Consider the following 20,746-nt stretch of genomic DNA (forward strand, 5'->3'; position numbering starts at 1 on the left):
TGCTACGCTAAGGTAGAAATGTAAATGTCATTGATACCCCCATCAAATTGAGTTATTTGACACATATTATAGTTGCATTACCTTCTTTGAAGAGGAAAATGTCGAAGAAGAGGGTAGTGAGAAAAATGTCAAAGAAGAGGATAGTGAGTCTGAGGGTGATGATTCTAGCTCAGGTGATGATGAGGATGAAAGCTCTGCATCCAATGACTTATGCCGAGAAGAAATCCGCACAAAGAATAAGGGTGATTAATTGTCAACTAGAGTTAAGGAGGTTCCACTCATCATACGGGAAGGCCTGCGATAGCAAGAAGTAGTAATACAACACGTCATAGGAAAAGGTAAGGCTAAAGAGGTGGAAGCACTTCCCTTGAAATTAAAAGTGAGGAAGGCACCCTTGATCTTGGGTGAAGGACATGCAAGTGGATCAAGTAAGGAAGCCTTACCTAAAGAAGGTATGGACGAGGCAAAGCATGACCAGGAGGAGTTACCAGGAGGCATAGATGGTTCTTCAACCATGACCTTACAGACTCTAGAGCAACCTACTAGTCAAGAACCTAGTAGCCAAGACCCTACTCACCAAGAACTTGGTCATGAGACTTTAGAGCAGCCTACTAGTCAAGTGCTTGGAACTGAAGACAAACTACTAGGTAGGACAATACTAGCCAGGACCTTGCTACTGAGACTCCAGTCTTAGAGCAGCCTATTAGTCAAGACCCTGGTAGTCAAGGGCGCATTGAGGACATTGGTACTGCCTTAGAGCAGCCTATTAGTCAGGACCCTGGTAGTCAAGGGCCTAGCATTGAGGACATTTTGGTGCTAAGGAACATGATGGCTGATGGCTTTGTAATCACAAGTTTTGAACTTCTATGTAAAGCAAATATCTAATAAAAAGTTAACTAGTTTTTTTATTTCTTTACTCTCATTATTGTGTATAAAGATTGTTTATGAGGTCCATTTTATACTTAATGGTGTATTTTAAACTTTATGTCAATGTACTTTTATAGTTAAGGGTGTTTTTTAATACCAAGTGAGGTGTATATGTACACCACTTACACATAAAAGGATTTATGTACACTACCTTTCTAAGGGGTTTATCTACACCACCTTTCTAAAAGAAATGGTCATAAAGGTGTGTGCACACCACTTATACATTTTATTTACACCACCTTTCTAAGAGAATTGGTCATCTATTGATGTTCTTAGGTGATAGTAGCTCAATTCATAAGAAATTATGAAGATGTTTATATAAATCACCTTTGTAAGAGATTTGGTTATGCATTAATGTTCTTAGTACGTAAACGTAGGTCAATATGTACACCACCTTTCAAAGAGAATTGGTGATGTATTGATGTTCTTAGGTAATAGTAGCTCAATGTAAACATTGAAAAGTTTTTGAATGAAGACCAATATATGTACACCACCTTTCAAAGAGAACTGGTGATGTATTGATGTTCTTAGGTAATAGTAGCTCAATGTACTTGCAAATACTTTAATAGCAAGATTTTCATGATCATATTAAGCACTAGAAGAGTATACTATCCATCGTTAGTAAGATATGCATCATAGGAAGTATGTACTTAATCACCAAATCTTTTGTTTTGAGTTGTCAAATCTAGTTCAAAGAACAATATTACTAGTATATTCAAAATTTTTGGACTATTTTTTAGTCCATTTCTCAAATTGGACTTTACACAAGCCCAAAAATTTTGAATAATGTGTTCCTTTTTTTTTCTCAAATGATTGACATCTAGTTTTCTCCTTCTCTACATGCCTTGGCTTAAGACTCCTCACTAACAATCGCATTCATTGGCACTCATGATCATGGTCCATAAGTTCTCCAAAATGCAAGGACTCGAAGTATAGACCACCCTCAAGAACACACAACAAACACTCACATCCACTAGCCCTCGTGTTCGTGGTCTGCAATTTTCCCAAAACGCAAGGAATCGGAGTAGCCAACTACACCCACAAGTATAATGAATGCTAACTCACCCTCCCCTACTCTATTCAAGTCCAAATCATGGTTCACATTCTTTCCCAACTTACCAAAGGGTTTATTTGGATATCAACCATAATCAGATCAAATGAAGAGCCCTTATTGCCCTTTCCACTAATGTATAGCACTGAGCTACGCGGGAAACTATGAATCTACAACCAACAATACCGTCGGTACTTAGGATACTACTGGCAGTAATATGAAAAAAACCAATGGTAATATAAACCACCGGTAGTATTCATATTATCGTTGGTAATGTACATATTACTGCCAGTAATGTACATATTACCGTCAGTTATATGAATACTACTAGCAATAGTTTTATCTAATTTCTCGATGATTTTTTCTAGTAAACAATGTGATTACATTGTTTTCATGCTACTTTGAAGCACAGTTAACGAACACTAATAACCCATTAACACGAACGTGAAAACGTAAACATAATCCTGTTTTTTATGTCGTGAATCATCGAAGGAAACAACAAGAGGCATTGTCTATTGCTTCATAATCATTGCTATTTTAAAAAAAAGCAATGACGATTTGAGAAGTTCATTTCAAAAAGGATGAGTCAAGATTACAAAACAAACCCTAGTTGTATAAATAGACCTTTCATACCAACACACTTTTATTCTAGTAACATTACATTACCTACAAATGTAAAAACATTGACATAACTCTGATAAGTACTTATTGCAAGTAACATGCCAAAAAAAGCCAGCTATATTGAACACATCAAAAAAACTTTTTCACAAGAAACCATGAATCATCAAAGGAAACAACAATAGGCACTATTCACAATCGTTGTTATTTTTTGAAAAGAGATGACACTTTTGAGGAGTTTATTTGAAAAAGGATGAGTGAAGTCCACAAAACAAATCCTGTTTACAACAATAAACCTTTCAGGGATGTTTTTATCGAAGCTATGCTCATATATTAATATAAAATCTTGGCGAAACTTTTCAAGCTCGTTTTTTTTTGTTTCACAATATCAGTCAAATTTAGTACCTTTTAATATATTTTCTTTTAAACTTTGAAGAAAAAAATGTAAATCCTGTTGGTGAAACTTTACTTTTTTTTACATAAAAGTTTCAAATCCTAGCGAATGTTTCCAACATTTATTTTTATTAGGGCATACATACTTTCGATGCCTATATAAAATTTTAGATTCATAACAAAACTAACTTGAAAAAATCATCCATGAAACCTTTCATACTACTACACTTTATTCAACCACAACACATGATTTCTTTCAAGGGGGGGGCATAAACAACATTGCATTAGCATTATGCTTACAAAAGCCACATCATATGACATAACCCCAAAAATGCTTATAACAAGCAACGTGCCAAAATGGCAATCTATATCAAACAAGTGATGCAACCTTTTTTGTTATGTATCTCAAAGTGCTTCCTTCTTTTTGGGATAGTACTTTGTGATTATCTATGTGGCACTCATCTTTCGCTCTGTCAAGATCAACAATATTTGAGAATTTTTATACAATATGCGAGTGATCATCTCACACGAACAATGATAAATAATAAAACCTCAGCTATAACCAACTCTTCATAACTAGATAGGAGACACATTGTCATTTCTTTACATTTTAGATTTCATATTTTTTGTTTTCTGGTCTCCACATAAAGTTCTTATAAACAGTTGCAAAATTTTATTTACGTAGGTCAAACTGAGCTTTGAAGTAAGAATGCTTCTACTCAAGCTAGTAGGCTCAAGCTCCAAACTGTTCCTTTTTGTAGCTGCATGACCATTCCAACAGGGGGGCTATGATACCAAAAAATCCATTAATTTTCCTAGGAAAAACTAAGAGGGGTGAAAAGGAAGAGCTCATTACCTAAGCTATAAGCAAAATATTAAAGATGTTTCTAGATGCCTCCTGCCACCTTCGATGCTGCTTCATAAAAGCGTGTCAGCAACATTCTTCAAGTTATCGTGTTGCATAATCTCCCCTATTCGCTTTACTCTTTCTCTCCCCTCTTTGCTCCGCTCAACGCCCTTTCCCTTTGCCTTCTAATTTTCAACCCCCCCCTTCACCCCCCTTTCCTCCCTTCGCCTCGCCAGGCGCTAAGCCTTAACAAAAAATATTCATTGTTGGTGTTTTAGATAGCAGGTCGCTGCGAGTAAGGAGACGGAGCAATAGAAAAGCCAAGAATGTAGCCACAATCACGAGAGCAGCAGAGAAATTGGAAGAGTGGTAGAGTGATTGGGCATATTCCCAATCGATTGTCATATTGGACTTCATTTGGAATTTGGCCTTTGTAATAGTTGCCACGGTAGTGCTAGGTTTGAGCAGGGATGAAAGGCCACATACCCGATTGAGAGTGTGGGTTGTAGGTTATGCACGAAGCAAACTCATGGCTATGGTTAGGGATGTCGAGAAGGGTGAGGAGGGTGATGTCTGGCACCTTCGAGGGTGAGGGAGGGTGGCTATAGGGATGCGAGTGCACGCAGGAGTAGAGGGTGTATCTCAATGCATCATATTTGGAGATCAAGTGGCAGCAAAGGAGACAGGCTCTGAAGACCTTCGTAGCTACACAAGGGAGTGAGAAGTGGGATCCAATGAGGCAGAGGGGAGGGAGTGCTCGAGGTAGAGATGATGGTTGGGGGCGACGGGGGAGGTGGAGGGGGAGGGAAGGATGATGAGACGGACGGGAGGGGGAGGGGTAGTTTTAATTAATTTAGGGGGTTCTAATTAAATGTAGATTAATTTACATTAGGGCTTTAGCTTAGGTTAATAATTTAATAAAATGAGAAATGAAAATTTTCAACTAAGCGCTCAAATCTTCTAACTTTTGTCAATCCAATGCATATGCTGAACTCCAAGACATTTGAAACTAAAAATTACAAACGATGCAAAAAGTTTGACGCAAATCCGAGGCTCGAGCGCAAAGTTGTAGAATTTTTAAAAATAGTGGAGCCATTTGTGATTAGTGACCAATTGGATCCATTAGTTTGTGGAAAGGGGCGAATTCAAGGGCTTCCTTCACACTCGTACATTTCGACACAGTTTTCGTCCGTGCTCTGAGATGAGGGCATTCTGTCTCATCTGGAAGCTTGAAGCTGCCCATTTCTTCGAATACCTTGAGCCATTCTACATAAGATGCAAGGCTGACATCGACGAAGCCTATGCAATCGCCTCCGTAGTAGGGCTTCCCACCGTTCAAGTCTTGCAAGGCTTTGTCTAACGTGATGAAGGTATCCGTCAAGTCTCTCGTGGCTTTCTCTGGATCCCCGCCGTAGCATGTCAGAATCCGGCCGCCTGCATCATAGATCTAATGCACCGAACACGAACCCTCATTAATTCTGCTGCGAATCTAACCTTCGAGTTTAGAAACGAGCTGTAAATATACTTCAGGCATGCTCTTTACTTGATTCAATATCAGGATGCACACTGAGAACAAAATTGCGTACTGGCACGGACGTAGATAGCTAAAATAAGGATGATCAGACCTCCCGGTGCTCACCTTCTTATCGACGAAGTCTGCCCAGAAGCGCGCTTGTGCTCGTTCGTAAAGACCGTCCGGAAGCAATTTCTTCGAAGGCCACACTTCATCGAGGTATTGAAGTATGATAAGCGACTCGGAAAGGATCTTCCCGTTGTGGATCAAAACGGGGACAAACTGGGTTAGACTCCAGCAGCAACGGGCTCTTATAGTCGATGTTCTGCTCCAGGTACTCAAACTGAATTCCCTTCTCTTTAAGGGCGATCAGCACATGATGGCAGAACACGCTGCACCAGTTGCTGAGGAGTTTGATGTTGTGTGAAGCCATGGTGGGATAAGGAGCTGAGGGCGACACAAGAAGGTATAGAGCAGTGAGCACCTTTGGGACATAGTTATCGAAATGCACGTACCATTGACGTTTTCTTTTTTTTGCCTTCCTTTGGAAGGATATAGGGAAGGTTGGCCCCTTCTAAAAGGTAAAATAGGTATTTTTTAGATATTTCTTTTTATTTTAAGGTGATTGGTCCAATATAGGGAAGGTTGGCCCCATGTACAAGGTGAAATAAGTATTTTTTAGATATTTCTTTTTATTTTAAGGTGATTGGTCCAAGTATGCTCCTTGTAAGAGGCTTTAATGCATGTATTTAGTGACTTCGTCCTCTTTGGCATGCTCCCCTCTCACCCCCCCCCCCCCTTCTCTCTCTCTCTCTCTCTCTCTCTCTCTCTCTCTCTCTCTTCTTCTTCTTCTCTCTAGGCAACCCCCCCTCTCTCTCTCTCTCTCTTTCTCTCTCTCTCTCTCTCTCTCCAAGCACATGAATGAAATTCATCTTGTTGACTTTTGAACCATTTGCATTTACTACTCTTTGTACACTCTTTCCTTTTCATGCCTCCAATTTTATGCTCTCTCTTAAGCATTTCACTCACCCACAGCAGTAGGCCTAATGAATGATAGATATATATCATTCACCTTGTTTTGGTGGTTGTTCAAATGCACTTATCATTTGAAAGAGGCTCTTCAATGCACCCACCTTGCACATTGAATTTTCAGGTTCTCTTGATAGACTTTGTTTAAAAGAACACGTGACATTTCCAAACGGGAAATCAAAGGCTAGTACAAAAAGTTTACCTTAATTTCAACATTGTGCAAATTTCAATGGAATTCAACTCTTTCAAAGCTAGCATGATTCTTCTTCTTCCTATATTTAAATGTTCATGCCTTCCTTTTCAAATGTATTTAGAAAAAGACTAGTCATCTTTATCTTTGAGATTTATTTACTTTCATTAAAATTCTTAAAAAATTCCATCAATTAGACAAGCCTAATAGTGAAAGTAAGAAACATACTAATACTTTGTTCAAAAGGTTGCAAGTTGATCGCTCATGCGCACACACACATATGCATGCATGCGCTCACACACTCATGCATGCACGCACACACTCATACACAGAGTTGAGAGAGAGAGAGAGAGAGAGAGAGAGAGAGAGAGTAGATGCATTTGCATTCATGTTATTCATAAGAAAATAAGAAATTTTCTAAGTTACCATTCTATGAGCCTAAAGAGTTGGCATTTGAAGATCTTCATTATCATTTAGCCTATAGGAGGCCTACAGAAAGATAAATAGATTATTGGTTGTAAGCAGTTAATGACGTGATGAATCAAAATCAAAAGCAAAAGAGTAAAAAATACATAGTTAAAGCCATTCTGCAGTGTCTCCATAGATGTATCAATTGGTTTTTGCTCCATTAGCCCACATTTGTATTGCATTGGAGATATTGATATATGCATCAAAACATCCATATTTTTTGTGTTAAGTAATTTCTCAATTTTGATTTTATAGATTTTGAGTCCTAAATCCTTTCTCACATGATGTGGTACAACATTGTGGTAGTGCAATTCCAGTAAATCTCAATAACATAGGATGCTTGGTATGATTCATTGCATTTCTGCCAATAGCAGCCCATGTATTTAATAAAGTCCATGCCTTCCATTCATGAGCAGCAAAAAAGGTACTCTCGCTTCACTCAAACAATTCCTCAAACACCTCATCATTAGTTGCTTTGTTCTTTTCACCATAATATGATGCTAGCTTCTAGATTTCCAAATTCCCATAGTCTCTAAATCACAATCTAGGTGGAAAGTCGGAAGGTGCCAAAGACTTAAAGAACCTTAAAATAGCATCATATACAACCCTTGTTTTAGGTTGTCAATAACAAAGGTATGAAAAGTTTTTGAAATGCGATGGCACTCTCTAAATTCCGTTCATCAAGCTCTTACCCAATTTAATGCTCCTATACAGATCACCTTGAATTAATCATCAAAGGGCATACAGTTAGCCATCTATGGTTCCAAAGTAAGGAATGATATGGAAACCCATGCAATTATCAATTGAAACATTTGTATTGACTTGATGCTCATAAATTATTTTTAAAAAAATTCGTTTGGTTTCTACTTGAATACCACTCATAACAAATGAGATAGCTACATACTTGTGTTGAAAAGTTTTTCTAAAAGGTGCAAGTATGGCTAAGATATCTACCATAAAACGAAGATAAGAAATAAATTCAGACTTACAAATCTTTTCAAACGCAGTTGCATTATTACCCTTTGTAAATGCTAACAATGGCTCCAATGATTTACAAATCTTATGAGCCACTGGGTGTCTACTTAGTGATCAAACTTTGTGAATACAACCCATATGCAATACCCCACATTCAAACTCTTTTCCTAGACTTTCCAACACATATTTTCTTATTGCACTTCTTGAAAATAATGCAACTTATGAACTCATGCATTGGTTCTTTAATAGCATATATAACTCAAAGGCTTGTTTTTTGTGCAATGTAGTGTATATTCGACATAAATGGATTATGTTTTTTCAACAAAGTTTCCAACCCTCTATTTTTTATAATCCAAGTGATAACACTATTTGAAACAAAGCAAATCACTCATCTCATATCAAGAACATATTTGGGACTATCAATGCCACCCCTTCCCCTCCTTGCACCTCCATCTTTGTCCTTATTGCTGATATTGATTATGGCAATTGGTCGACTTGTTTCTCTTTCCCATTCAGATAAGCCCTTGGTCCTCTTGGTTGCTGCCTTTTTATGTTGGTCGACCTACTTCATATTCATACTCAGATATTGCTCTTGGTTCTCTTGTTCATCGTCTCACTATTTGAGAAGGTCGACTTGCTTCATTGGTCTGTTGAGATGTTTTGTTTTGGGTTCGCATGTGTAGCAGAAGCCTCTACTTTGTGTGCTATACTTTGTTTCCTCCTTGCTTCTCTTAGCCATCAAATCTCTTTGAAAAAGGTGGAAAATGTCTTCTGGGCCCCTTTTTTAAATTGGCCAAGACTGCAACATCGGAGGGTTTCCACAACTCTCATCACAACACATTGGAAAAGGATAGGTAGGTTATTCATTTATAGGTGTTTGGGGCATGCTTCAACTTCTTTCATACTAAGTTTTAAGGGTATTTTTTGTTGTTTATAGGCTAGGGATTGATTGTTTCTCACACCTACACCAGCTTTTTAGTTTCTTTATGGGATGGAGATTACTCATCAACCTCTTTTGTAATTTTCTTTTGGCCATTATTAATAGAATATATTAATACTATGGTAAATAAAGATTAGAATAGATTCAAAGTCCTCTAAAAAGGACACGTATGCAAATGAGATACCAAGTCACTGGAATGCCTCTCGATTCATCCATAAGAATACTAAAGAGCTTGTGGAGAAGCATAGAATCATTGATATATGCATGAACATGGCACATGACTAGTCATTACCGTACATATAAATGGGTAATGAAGGGAATCTACAATATTTTAAAAAATACAAGATCAAAGGAAATTTATGAAAAGTAAGGTCTTCCTTTGCAACATGATATGCCATAGCGAAAAGATAAATGCTCGCAAGGACTATATTTTCTTTATTCTTACTCAAAGACTTAGTAATGGCAACCTTTTACACTCCATCTAAAGATGATGCCAATCCTTGAGATTTGGACTTGGCGTGATCAGATAGTGCACTACTTTGAATGTTACAAGATCCTTGTTGGGGCCTCAGTCCCAACACGGGATTAATACACAAGAGACTCTCAAAGCTACAATCAAAAGAGACACAAAGCGGGAAGAAGAAGAATGAATAATCATGCTGCCTTGCATATGCATACATATATATGGAAAGACATATGCCTATGCATGCTACACACAATTACACCTTGGCGTCACCCCCACTATACATGTTACTCACACTGGACTTTGTGAATCCACAATGTGCCTCAATAGAAGTTAGATGCCATATGTGGATGTGCAACGGATTACAATAATTTTTGGCATAGCCAAGGTATCGGAAGTATGAGTGCATAAATGAGAGAAGTACAAGAAGATTTTGCAATATGTATGTCGATGTAGTTCATTCTCTTTCGCAAATGATTTGAGCTAATGACTCCCTACACTCTTGCCAAGTCATATACCATATGTTCTTTGCCGCATCACCTAAAAAAGTGCATATTGCCCTTCCGTGAATCTGATGACTAGATTTAGGTGCTACATCCAAACCTCTTTGTTGATATGTCCCTATTCTTGATCTTCCTCCATCTTCAATACTCTACATTTCCCATGGTTATTATGAAGAAAGACTGAGGTGTATTATTATGTAAGTACAAGATAGAATAAGGCATTAAAAATTCCTCCCCACTCTCTCTGAGGTTGTCATGGCTATTTGGCTTAAGCTGCTTCATAGCTTCTCTGCTCGGCTGTTACTTGCACTTCCCCCTCTCTAGAACTCCTTCATGAGCTAGTCTTCAAGATTTTCTCATTCGCCATGCACTTCTTCTTGTACAAGCGTTGAACAAATCTACTCACAATTCCCATCAATGTTTTCCTCCTGAAGAATGATATCCCCAGGCGTGATCTATCCTTTCTTGTGAATCTTCTCATGATGTGGTAGAGGCGTTTAGAGCCATCTATGTAGAGAAAAGATTCTTATAGTGTCAACTCCTTCATCTCCAATTGACACCTGCAATGAGCAACCACAACTTTGCACCAACTAGGTTTTCCATTTGCAGCCGCATCTATAATTGGGATGTATGTACATCACCCTCTAAACTACTCCTCTCTTGGATGATACAGGATGCTACTCATCACAGACCATCAACCGCGATAACCCTATAGTATTCTGGTCCTCATTGGTTTGCATACTGCACCCTCATGAAGTGCACATCACTATCACAACCTTTAGCATCATGAGAGTCATCAACGCTCCCTTAGCAACGAATGCTTCTGTTTTTGGTGATGTTTTTCTCATCTTGGGATGTGTGTGTGGTCACGATCTACCAAATCAGATAGCTATGCACCACAATCCTCTTGCAGTGCCAAATAAGAAGCAACACAAACCTTCTTGTCCGTTAGCAGCATCGACGCTATCTCCTACTTTTCCCTTTTGAGGATGTTTCACAATTTTTGGCCAACCACTTGCATGCAAAGATCACCCCTCCCTCATGCTGTTTCGCACCAGAACGTAGAGTAGGCAGTGCTCCCTCATTGATAAACATAGCCCACCTTGGAAGAAGAAAGCTGAGAATCACGTAGACAGTTGGTGTACCATGAATTTCATGAATCGTGATCGCCATCTATTGGGGCCTCAACCCCAACAAGGGATGAATACACAGGAGACTCTCAAAGCGGCAATTAAGAGAGACACAAAGTAGGGAGAAGAAGAATGAATGAATATGCTTGGGTACCATGTTTCCTTGCATGCGTACATATATATGGAAAGGCATATGCCTCTTCATGCCACACACATGCCCCTTTGTGTCACCCCCACTATAATCCTACCTTTCCAATGTCACTCTTACTATATCTTTCTTGCTATATTGGCAAAATATTCAACCTACATCCCTATCGAAATAAGCCCAATCAAACATTTTACTCCACCCCTCATTCCAATACTTTCGAGCTTCCTCTTGCACCTAGAATAATTTGATTTTATGCTCTTATCTACCTTTCCTTTTTTCAATTTTTAGCTTGGATTATTTTATATGCAATGTTCTACATGTGATTCCTATATGCGCATTCTACATGTGATTCCTACATGCAAGTTCTACATGTAGTTCCTACATGCAATTCCTACATGTAGAGAGAGAAAGTCCTACCAACCAGGGGCTCAGAGAGCTAAAATGTTTCTAGCTCTATCCAAATATAATAATCCCAAGTAGAAACCTTTGGTTACTAGCTTAGGAATTTTATGTTTCTTAAAAATAGCCATATATAATTTTTAAGTTGACTTATATACAGACACTAAAGGAAAATACAAGTTGGATATACACTATTTATGTTAACATAAATATAAACAATAAGTAGAGATGCATTCACTCTTGAAGCAGAGTAGCCAGAGAGTCAAATATTTTCCTAAACAAGCAAAATCTAGGGCACATACATCAAGAATACAATCTATACTTCATCATGCACAAGTATGATCCACGCTTACAATGATCTTAGTACTTGTTCACCACAATTGTACTACTTGCAACTAACTCAAAAATTTTCATAAAGATACCAAGTTGGTCCATGTCTTCTTTATCCTCATAGCCTTCTGCTGCCTTTTTTAGGGGAGTCTATTAACTTTGTGTCAACAAAGAATCAAGTAGCATAGAATGGGTGTGTAGAGTAGTGGCAAAGCTCCACTTATACTTACATGGGCATAGGAATAATCTCTCAGGAATCTCTCTTAGTAATCCAAAAGGACAAGTTTTAAAGATAACACACTAAGACCATTGAATTTTAATCATCAAGCTACAATCTTGTCAATTTGGTTCATCAACCCCTACTAGGCTTGCTTCTTCTTTCTGATGCATAGTAGGTGGAATTTTTATCTTCTTTGGCTTCGTCCCTCCTTTCAATGTCCGATTCCATACTATTGATTCGAAGAGAATAGTAAAATAGCTCTAACTTTTGTATTGTAACTTTGATTACAGAGATTTTTAGTCTAAAATGAATAGGACAAGTAGATCTATGATATTTGACAAGTCGAATAGGGTCTACAACCCTATTTTGTCCCACATCTTCAAATTCAATGTAGAAGATCCTTAAAATTAGTCACAAGTTGAGGTGTCATAATTTTGCAACTACTTTGGATACAAATAAAAGAAAAGGGACAAGTTTGCATACAAAAGGTTCACCTCTCTACATGTATGTAGTACTCTACAATTCAAAGTGGCATTACCTTATATTGCATTAACAACACATTCAAAATCTAGCCTAATAAAAATAAATATTTAAAATATTCGCCGGGATTTGAATCTTTTATGAGAAAAAAATTAAAGTTTTGCCAGGATTTACATATTTTACTTCAAAATTTAAAAGAAAATATAAAAAAGTCTAATATGTTCTATCCATATTGTGAAACTTAAAAAAATATCTCAATAAACTTTTGCCATGATTTTATATTAATATATAAGTATAGCTTCGATAAACATCCATGGTCCATTGTCAATAATATCTAAATCCTCATGAATGGTAGTGAAGTTACCTATCTAAGATTCCTTTGTTGCCCACTTTTCAAAGTTTGAATCTAATGTTTTTGCCATGAATAAATTTTATTCCAAAATCAACATAAAGTTTCAAATAGACTCTTAACACTCAAAATTAAAGAAGGTACATAGACAGAATGACTTACAATGTGATGGTATCCTCAAAAGAAGGAACATGTCCTTTTCCCTATATACATGTTGCAACTTGGCAAGCCATCCTTCCTCTCCAAACTTGAACTTCAAGATGTGGCTCTTTAACTCATACAAACATCACCTCTTCAATATGTGGCTCTTTAACTCATACAAACACCAACTCTCTTGCTCTTACTAGAACTTTCATGATTATCTAGTCATCAAAACTATAAGTCCAAGGCATCCAATTATCTAGTGCATTTTTTGTGTATAGGAACACACTGGAGCTCACAATATTGCATGCTTGTGTCACTTTGTTCCTCACCATGCTTGTAAGGTAATGAAAATCTTTTAATAAGGAGGAGACAAAGGAAAAGAGGTTACCACAGCAAGAATGGACCTCTAATACAAGGTGGGTGGATAGGGTGCATATTCAAGGGAGAGAGAAGGTGCAATACTAGAAGAGATCTGATGTAGTGGCTACAAACTAGAGGTAGAGGGGGTAGCAGAGCCTATGGAGAGGGAAGAGAAATTGTAGGAGAGGGCAAAGCTAGAGGGGACAATGCACCTATGGAAGGAGAAGACTTGTTGTAGGAGAGGGCAGAGTAAGAGGGGATAGAGCAACTATAGGGGAGGAAAGAGCGGCTATAGGAGAGGGTAGATTAACAAAGCAAAGAGAAATAGGGGGCATAGTAAGAGAGAAAAGAGCAAGAATAGGTAGAGCAAGAGGCGATAGAGAAAGATTAGGAAGAGTAAGACATAGTAGACTAGCTGTAGGAGGTGTTGCAGCCCAAAGTTTGAAAAATGGAGGGAGAGAACAGTTGGACTAGAGTAGAAGAGAAGAGAAAGAGGGGGCATACCTAGTAGGCTAAAGAACAAAATAAATTCATCCAAAAGGGACCACAATGTAGGGAGACAACATTTGCACCACAATAGAGGAGCAAAGAATGAGAGACTAGACCATCCATAGACTAGAGAAGAAGATAAACTCACCCAAAAGCTCCCACAGAGCCTTGATTGAGCCATGGAGGGGGTTCATGTACCTTGGAGATGAGGCAAGCACATGGCATTCTCCTCCACCCTCTCTCTCTCTCTCTCTCTCTCTCTCTCTCTCTCTCTCTCTCCCCATTCTTGCCTCACACCCACTCTTGTTGCTCCTCATGCTTACTATTAGGGTACTCAATCATTGTTTCATCTCACCATGTGATACTATTGTGTGCATAGGTTATTGGGTGGGTACATGTGAGGTTTGGAAATGGAGAGACGGAGCCGAGATGAATTGAAGTTGCAATAATGAGATACAACAGGGCTATCAACATGATAAAATCCTAAAACCCTAAGGTGAGGCTAGGGTAAGTTGAATCCCACTCAACTACTAACTCAATTGGTAAGTTAGGAGAAATCTTAGAAGGAAAAATCTCCCTTAACCCTCCTAACTAATTAATATATTGGTCCAATACCTTAAATATTACAATATTTCGAAGACTCCCCCACAGTGGGCAATGTTATGATGTGCAAGGAGTGACCATCACCAAATGAAAGTAATCCCAAAGCTTTGCAAAAAGCTTCAAAATTTTGTCTAAATAGAACCTTGGTGAAAAGATCTACAACATTTGGGTGTGTAGGACAATAAATCAAAATCACTCCCCTGCATGTAACCTCTTTCATAATGGGTCTTCATGTGTTTCACATGTGCATGAAACATAGAATTCTATACTATAGAACTCTAATACTACCAATGAGTATGGGAGTATATGGTTGAAAACTACCATAGGGGTGGTCATCAATCTCTAGAGCCATACACATTCAACTATAGTTGTGAAGGCTACCCTATACTCAACTTCACAAGATGATGTTGCCACAGTGGGTTGTTTCTTGCCCTGTTTCTTGCTCAAGAAATGCATGTACTTCTACAATTTGCATTGATGTAATGTTTGGTATCATCATCCCCATCCACAATTTCCATAATGCTATGGCTTTGGGCTATGCATATACTTGTTGAACTAGGAAACACTAACTTGAATATCTGGACACATATTATAAAGATAAATGAGGCATCCAATGACAAAATATGAAGAGGGGAGAGGAGAAGAGTGGAGATGAGGAGAGAGGGCACAGCTAGAGAGCACACCACAAATGACTAACTGTACACTAGAATTAGTTGAAAAATTGGAATATATACAAACCCTTTTAGGGTTAGGGTTAGGGGATCTAACCCTTTCCTTTATAGCACTCTATAAGGTTAGTGCTATGCACATATGATCACGTGATGGTGCTATGCACACATGATCACATGATGTTGAGCGTGAACTCTCAACACCTTCCCTCAAGATCAACATCATGAAGTAGGCCTTCCCTCAAGATGATGATTCTGGGGAATCGAAGAAGGGCTGAGCATTACATTCCATCACACCCCTTTAATGGGAATGTCCTTCCTCTGCATCAAACCAAGAGCTAGTCAGTGTTTCTCGAATAGCTCTTTACCGAGTGGTTTGGTAAAGATGTCTGCAACATTTTCTTTGCTATCACAATGCTGCAGTGTGATGTCACCAAGTAACACTCTTTCTCTGATGAAGTGCTCTCTGACATCAATGTGCTTTGTTCTGGAGTGATATACTGGATTTTTGGCCAATGCTTGAGCCGATTGATTATCACAATATATTGTTGTTGGCTTTGACTCATCAAAGTAATCTATTTCTGACAATAGTCTTCTGAGCCATATAGCCTCACATGCACCTGTAGTGAGTGCTCTATATTCTGCTTCAGTCGAAGACAAAGAAACAGTTGGCTGTTTGTTTGACAACCATGATATAGCACCTTGACCAAGGAAAAATGCATATCCCTGTGTCGATCTCCTGGTCTCATGATCTCCAGCATAGTCACTATCACAGTATCCATGCAACCGTGGATGACTTCCTCTGTATTCTATCCCAAATTGTCTTGTACCTCTGATGTATCTCAAGACTCTTTTGGCTGCATTCCAGTGAGACTGTTTTGGATTTGCCATAAACTGTGCTAGTGAGCTTACTGCATAACAAATATCTGGCCGTGTGATTGTCAGATATATAAGAGATCCAATGAGTTGCTTGTAGTATCTGTCATTGACTGTAGGCTTTTCTGAATCTTTAGTAAGTTTCAAACTCTGTTCCATGGGAGTGGCTGCAATCTTGCAATTTGCCATATGAAACTTCTTCAGGAGACTGTCAACATATTTGAGCTGACTCATGAATGTGCTATCTGAATCTCTCCAGAACTCAATTCCAAGACAATAGTGCATAAGTCCAAGATCTTTCATGTCGAACTCTGCAGATAAGTCTTGTTTTAATTTTCTGATGAAGCTATCCTTGCTTCCTGTCACAATCAGATCATCTACGTACAAAAGTGCAATAGTAATATCTTCCCCTTGAACTTTGTAGTAGAGAGTATGATCTGCATTGGACTTCATGTATCCCAGATCAGCAAAATACTTGTCAATTCTGCTGTACCAACTTCTGGGTGCTTGCTTTAAGCCATAGAGACTTTTCTTGAGATGGCAAACCTTGTTCTCTTTTCCTGGTTCAACATAACCGGCTGGTTGTTGAATGTAGACATCCTCGTCTAGATAACCATTGAGAAATGCATTCTTGACATCGAGCTGATACACATTCCATTTACTGAGTGTCGCTAGTGATATCAAGAACCGTATGGAATCCATCTTAGCTACTGGAGCATAAGTCTCATCATAATCTTGGCCATATTGTTGTGCAAATCCTTTTGCAACTAATCTGGCTTTGTATCTCTGAATACTGCCATCTGGATTGTACTTCACTTTGTATACCCATTTGTTGGCTATGGCCTTCTTTCCTGGTGGAAGGTCGCATAATTCCCAAGTGTTATTTTTATACAAAGCATCCATTTCTTCATTCATGGCAGTTTGCCATTCTGGCTTATCTACTGCGTCTTCGAAGTACACTGGCTCTTCTGTAGCCATGATGGTAGTCATAAGAGCATAGTTGGTGGTTTCCACCTGAATTGCTTTGCCTTTCTGAGCATATGTCAATCTGGCTGGTGGTCTGCTTTCCCTAGTAGAACGTCTGAGCTGCTGTGACGCTGATTGGGGTGTTGCTGGCAATTCTTGCTCTTCTTCATCAACCTGGTCTGTAGGTGACTGTGAAGTCGTTGCTTCTATCTCCTGTGTAGGTGAGGTTTTCCATTCTAATTCCTCATCGAAGATTACATCTCTGGAGATAATGACTTTGCGGTTGATGGGATCATACAATTTGTATGCTTTACTTTCTTCACTGTAGCCAACCATGATGCATTTGCGTGACTTCGCATCCAATTTCCTGCGATGATCATCATGTATGTGGGCATATGCTATGCAACCAAATATGCGGAGATGCCCAATGCGTGGCTTGTGTCCAGTGAATGCTTCATAAGGAGTCATACCTTGTATCGGTTCGGTAGGAAGCCGATTAAGCAAGTAGTTAGCTGTAGCTATTGCTTCTGCCCAATACTGATTCGGAAGATGCTTTTCACTAAGCATTGCTCTAGCACTGTCTGCTAAAGTCCCATTCTTCCTTTCAGCTATTGCATTTTGCTGAGGAGTATCTGCACATGTGATTTGTCTTCGAATGCCGTGAGTTTTGCAAAAGTTCATGAAGGCTGAAGACATGTATTCACCTCCTCTGTCTGATCTCATGACCTTGATCTTTCTGCCTGTCTGGTTTTCTACCATGGCTTTGAATTCTTGAAATCTGGCAAACACTTCAGATTTCTCTTTCAGAAAGTAGACCCAACAATATCTGCTGTAGTCGTCGATGAAGGTCAAGTAATAAAGTGAACCATTGATGCTGCGGGTCTGGGCATAACCCCATACATCTGTATGAATTAAATCAAGAATACCTCGTGCACGAGAGGTACTTCTGACAAAGTTGGTTTGCTTGTGTTTGCCGAAGCAGCATGCTTCACAAACCTTTCCAAGAAACTGTAGCTTCGGAATCCCAATTGCCATATTTTGATTCCTGAGATCTAACAAGTACTTGAAGTTGACATGACCATATCTCTTGTGCCATTTTGCAGATAGTGGCATCTGTTGTATTTGAGCTGACATGGCATGCTTATCCGGTACTGTAGCTAGCATCCTGTATAAGCGTCCTTCCTTGACACCTTTTGCTACTAGCTGACCTCTTTTGGATTTGTCTCTGATAGTGCATTCATCACCGTCGAAGATGACTTTGTAGTTGTGTTCCGTCATTTAACCTACTGACAAAAGGTTCTTGCCGAGCTTCGGAACATAGAGCACATCTTTGACTAATCCTTTTGTACCAGTGAAATTGTTCATAGGGATAACACCTGTCCCTTGAACCGGATTCGGTGTATTGTCTGCTGTATAGATGACATTCTTTTGACCTTCTAATGGCTTCATTTCTGTGAACCATTCCTGATGATTTGTCATATGAGATGATGCACCGCTGTCGATGTACCAAGGATCCTGTTCCACTTGGTCGACTTGATAGCTGAAATCCTCTTTGGGATCTTGCGGCAATCTCTTTCATAGTGTCCAAACTTGTGACAATAGTTGCATTGAATGTTTGACACATTGGTGGATGCATTCCCTCATCCTTGGAATCTTCCTCGGTTGGAATGATTTCCTCTTTGATTTTGATGTTGCTGAGGATGCTGCTGATGCTGATGCTGATTCTGACTTTGATGTTGTTGATGATGATGACCACTTTTCTGATATGATCCACCTCTGTTTCTGCCTTTGCCTTTGCTTCTGTCTGAAGCTGTGAATGCCTGATCATTAGAATGACCTTTACGTGCTTGAATGGCCTGAGTCCTGAGTTCTTCACCAAGTAGAACTGACTGAAGTTCTTCAAGTGTTGGAATTTGCCGTTGGATGGCAATACTCTGGACCAGATTCTCATATCCTTCTCCTAGTCCATTCAGGATTACTTGAACCATTTCTGCGGGATTCATAGTCTCTCCTGCTGCTGCAAGTTGATTGTTGTAGTCTTTGATGCGGAGTACATAAGCATGACCGGTTTCATTGCTATTGCAGAAACTCTGGTTGATCTGGTTTCTCAAGGTGAGAATCCTGGATGTGTTCTTGGACTCGTAGAGAGCTGCGAACATATCCCATGCTTCTTTTGATGTCTTGACTGTGTTGAGCTGTCCTAGCATGACATCTTGCACATTCTGCTTAATCAGGTGATAGGCATACTTGTCTTTCTTATCCCATTCTGCTTGAGCTCGGGCAATGGCAGGATCTGCTACTGATGCGGAAACTGTTTGTGTAGATGTAGATCCCGATGTAGATCCCGTTGCTGGTGCTGTGACAATAGATGGAGTAGAGCTACTGGTGGCTGGATCGGCCAATGGTCTAGGTATGGATCCATCGACATACTCCCATTTGTCCTGAAGCACAAGAATGGTCTCCATTCGGTATTTCCATGTACCATAATTGGAGTTGTCTAACTTAGCAGATGCCTCCAGATTGAGGTTGCTAGTCGACATGGTGCAAACAATGTACTCAAAAAGTGTCCTGGAAAACTCTGTATGAATCAACTGCAAATACACTGAAGATGCCAAGTGAAATCTCTGTACCGTCGGTGAAGATAGAACTGCAGTAAATAAGATCTGACTTGTGTTACAAGGCTTGTGGCAATGATGCCGGGAATAGCCAAGAGGCTTTACAAGGCTAAAAAATGATGTGCACGATGCCGTGAGATAGCCAAATAGGCTTTACAATGGTGGCATGTGTGTGTGAAATCAAGTGCTATCTGCCCACTGAATCGATCTGCAATGCCTCTGAACTCTGAAGTCTGCTCACTGAACTGATGAACGTAAGATTTCAGGTAATGTAATGATGTGAAATCGGATGTGAGCGTATGGACTGACTCCGAGTAGGTACTAGTCGGGAATTTCGGGCATGGCTTAGATTGGCAACTTGGGGAATTCAAAGCGTCCCCTCTATGGCGATCTAGTCTACTCTGATCTAGATCTAAACCAACCGTCGATCGATGAAAGAGCAGCAAATAATTCCTTTTCCTTTGTTCTTTTTAAGTGCTGGGTCAGATGCGTCGATGTAGAGGCAAATGTGCGTGAAGGAAGTGGTTTTGTCGGCGAGGCTCAAATGTGAGTGTAACTTGCACCGAAATGTGCGCGCGATGTAACGAGCGCGTAGAGCACGAAAAATCGAGCGACTTTCCTTTTTGGAGCACCCTCAAATTCTTCCTGGATCAAGAGATATGACTTGATCCAGGTGGAGGGGCAAAAGGAGTGCAAATGGTGCTCAATGATGATGTGTCACTGTGAGTCACATGTAGTGATGATGTGGCACTGTGCTTAGCAAGAGGTGTGCCAATGAAGCTTTGTGCTGAGGTGGCAGTGCTGAGGTGGCACAGATGATGTCAGCAGGGTGATGTGGCACTGATGACATGGCACTAATGACGTGGCATAGATGATGTGGCAGTGATGATGTAGCAGTGATGATGTGGCAGTGATGATGTGGCAGCTGACGTGGCAGTGATGATGTGGTAGCTGACGTGGCAGTGATGACGTGGTAGCTGACATGGCAGCTGACGTGGCAGATGATGTGGCACTGGATAAGATGATGACATGGCAGATAAGATTACGTTGCC

The 20,746-nt window shown here is 39.5% G+C and overlaps 1 pseudogene across 1 annotated transcript; it reads right to left on the reverse strand.

Moving 5' to 3' along the window:
- Positions 1-4,938: 4,938 nt before the first annotated feature.
- LOC147897060 (putative glutathione S-transferase parA) lies at positions 4,939-5,846 on the reverse strand (annotated as a pseudogene). Its single transcript, XR_015541739.1, has 2 exons — positions 5,476-5,846; positions 4,939-5,283 (listed from the first exon to the last, which is right to left on the reverse strand). The product of XR_015541739.1 is annotated as a putative glutathione S-transferase parA (transcript).
- Positions 5,847-20,746: the final 14,900 nt, after the last annotated feature.

The sequence above is a fragment of the Dipteris shenzhenensis genome, chromosome 11, assembly GCF_047967505.1.
Source record: "Dipteris shenzhenensis isolate YYH24624 ecotype China chromosome 11, Dip_SZ_1.0, whole genome shotgun sequence".
Classification (NCBI taxonomy): Eukaryota; Viridiplantae; Streptophyta; class Polypodiopsida; order Gleicheniales; family Dipteridaceae; genus Dipteris; species Dipteris shenzhenensis.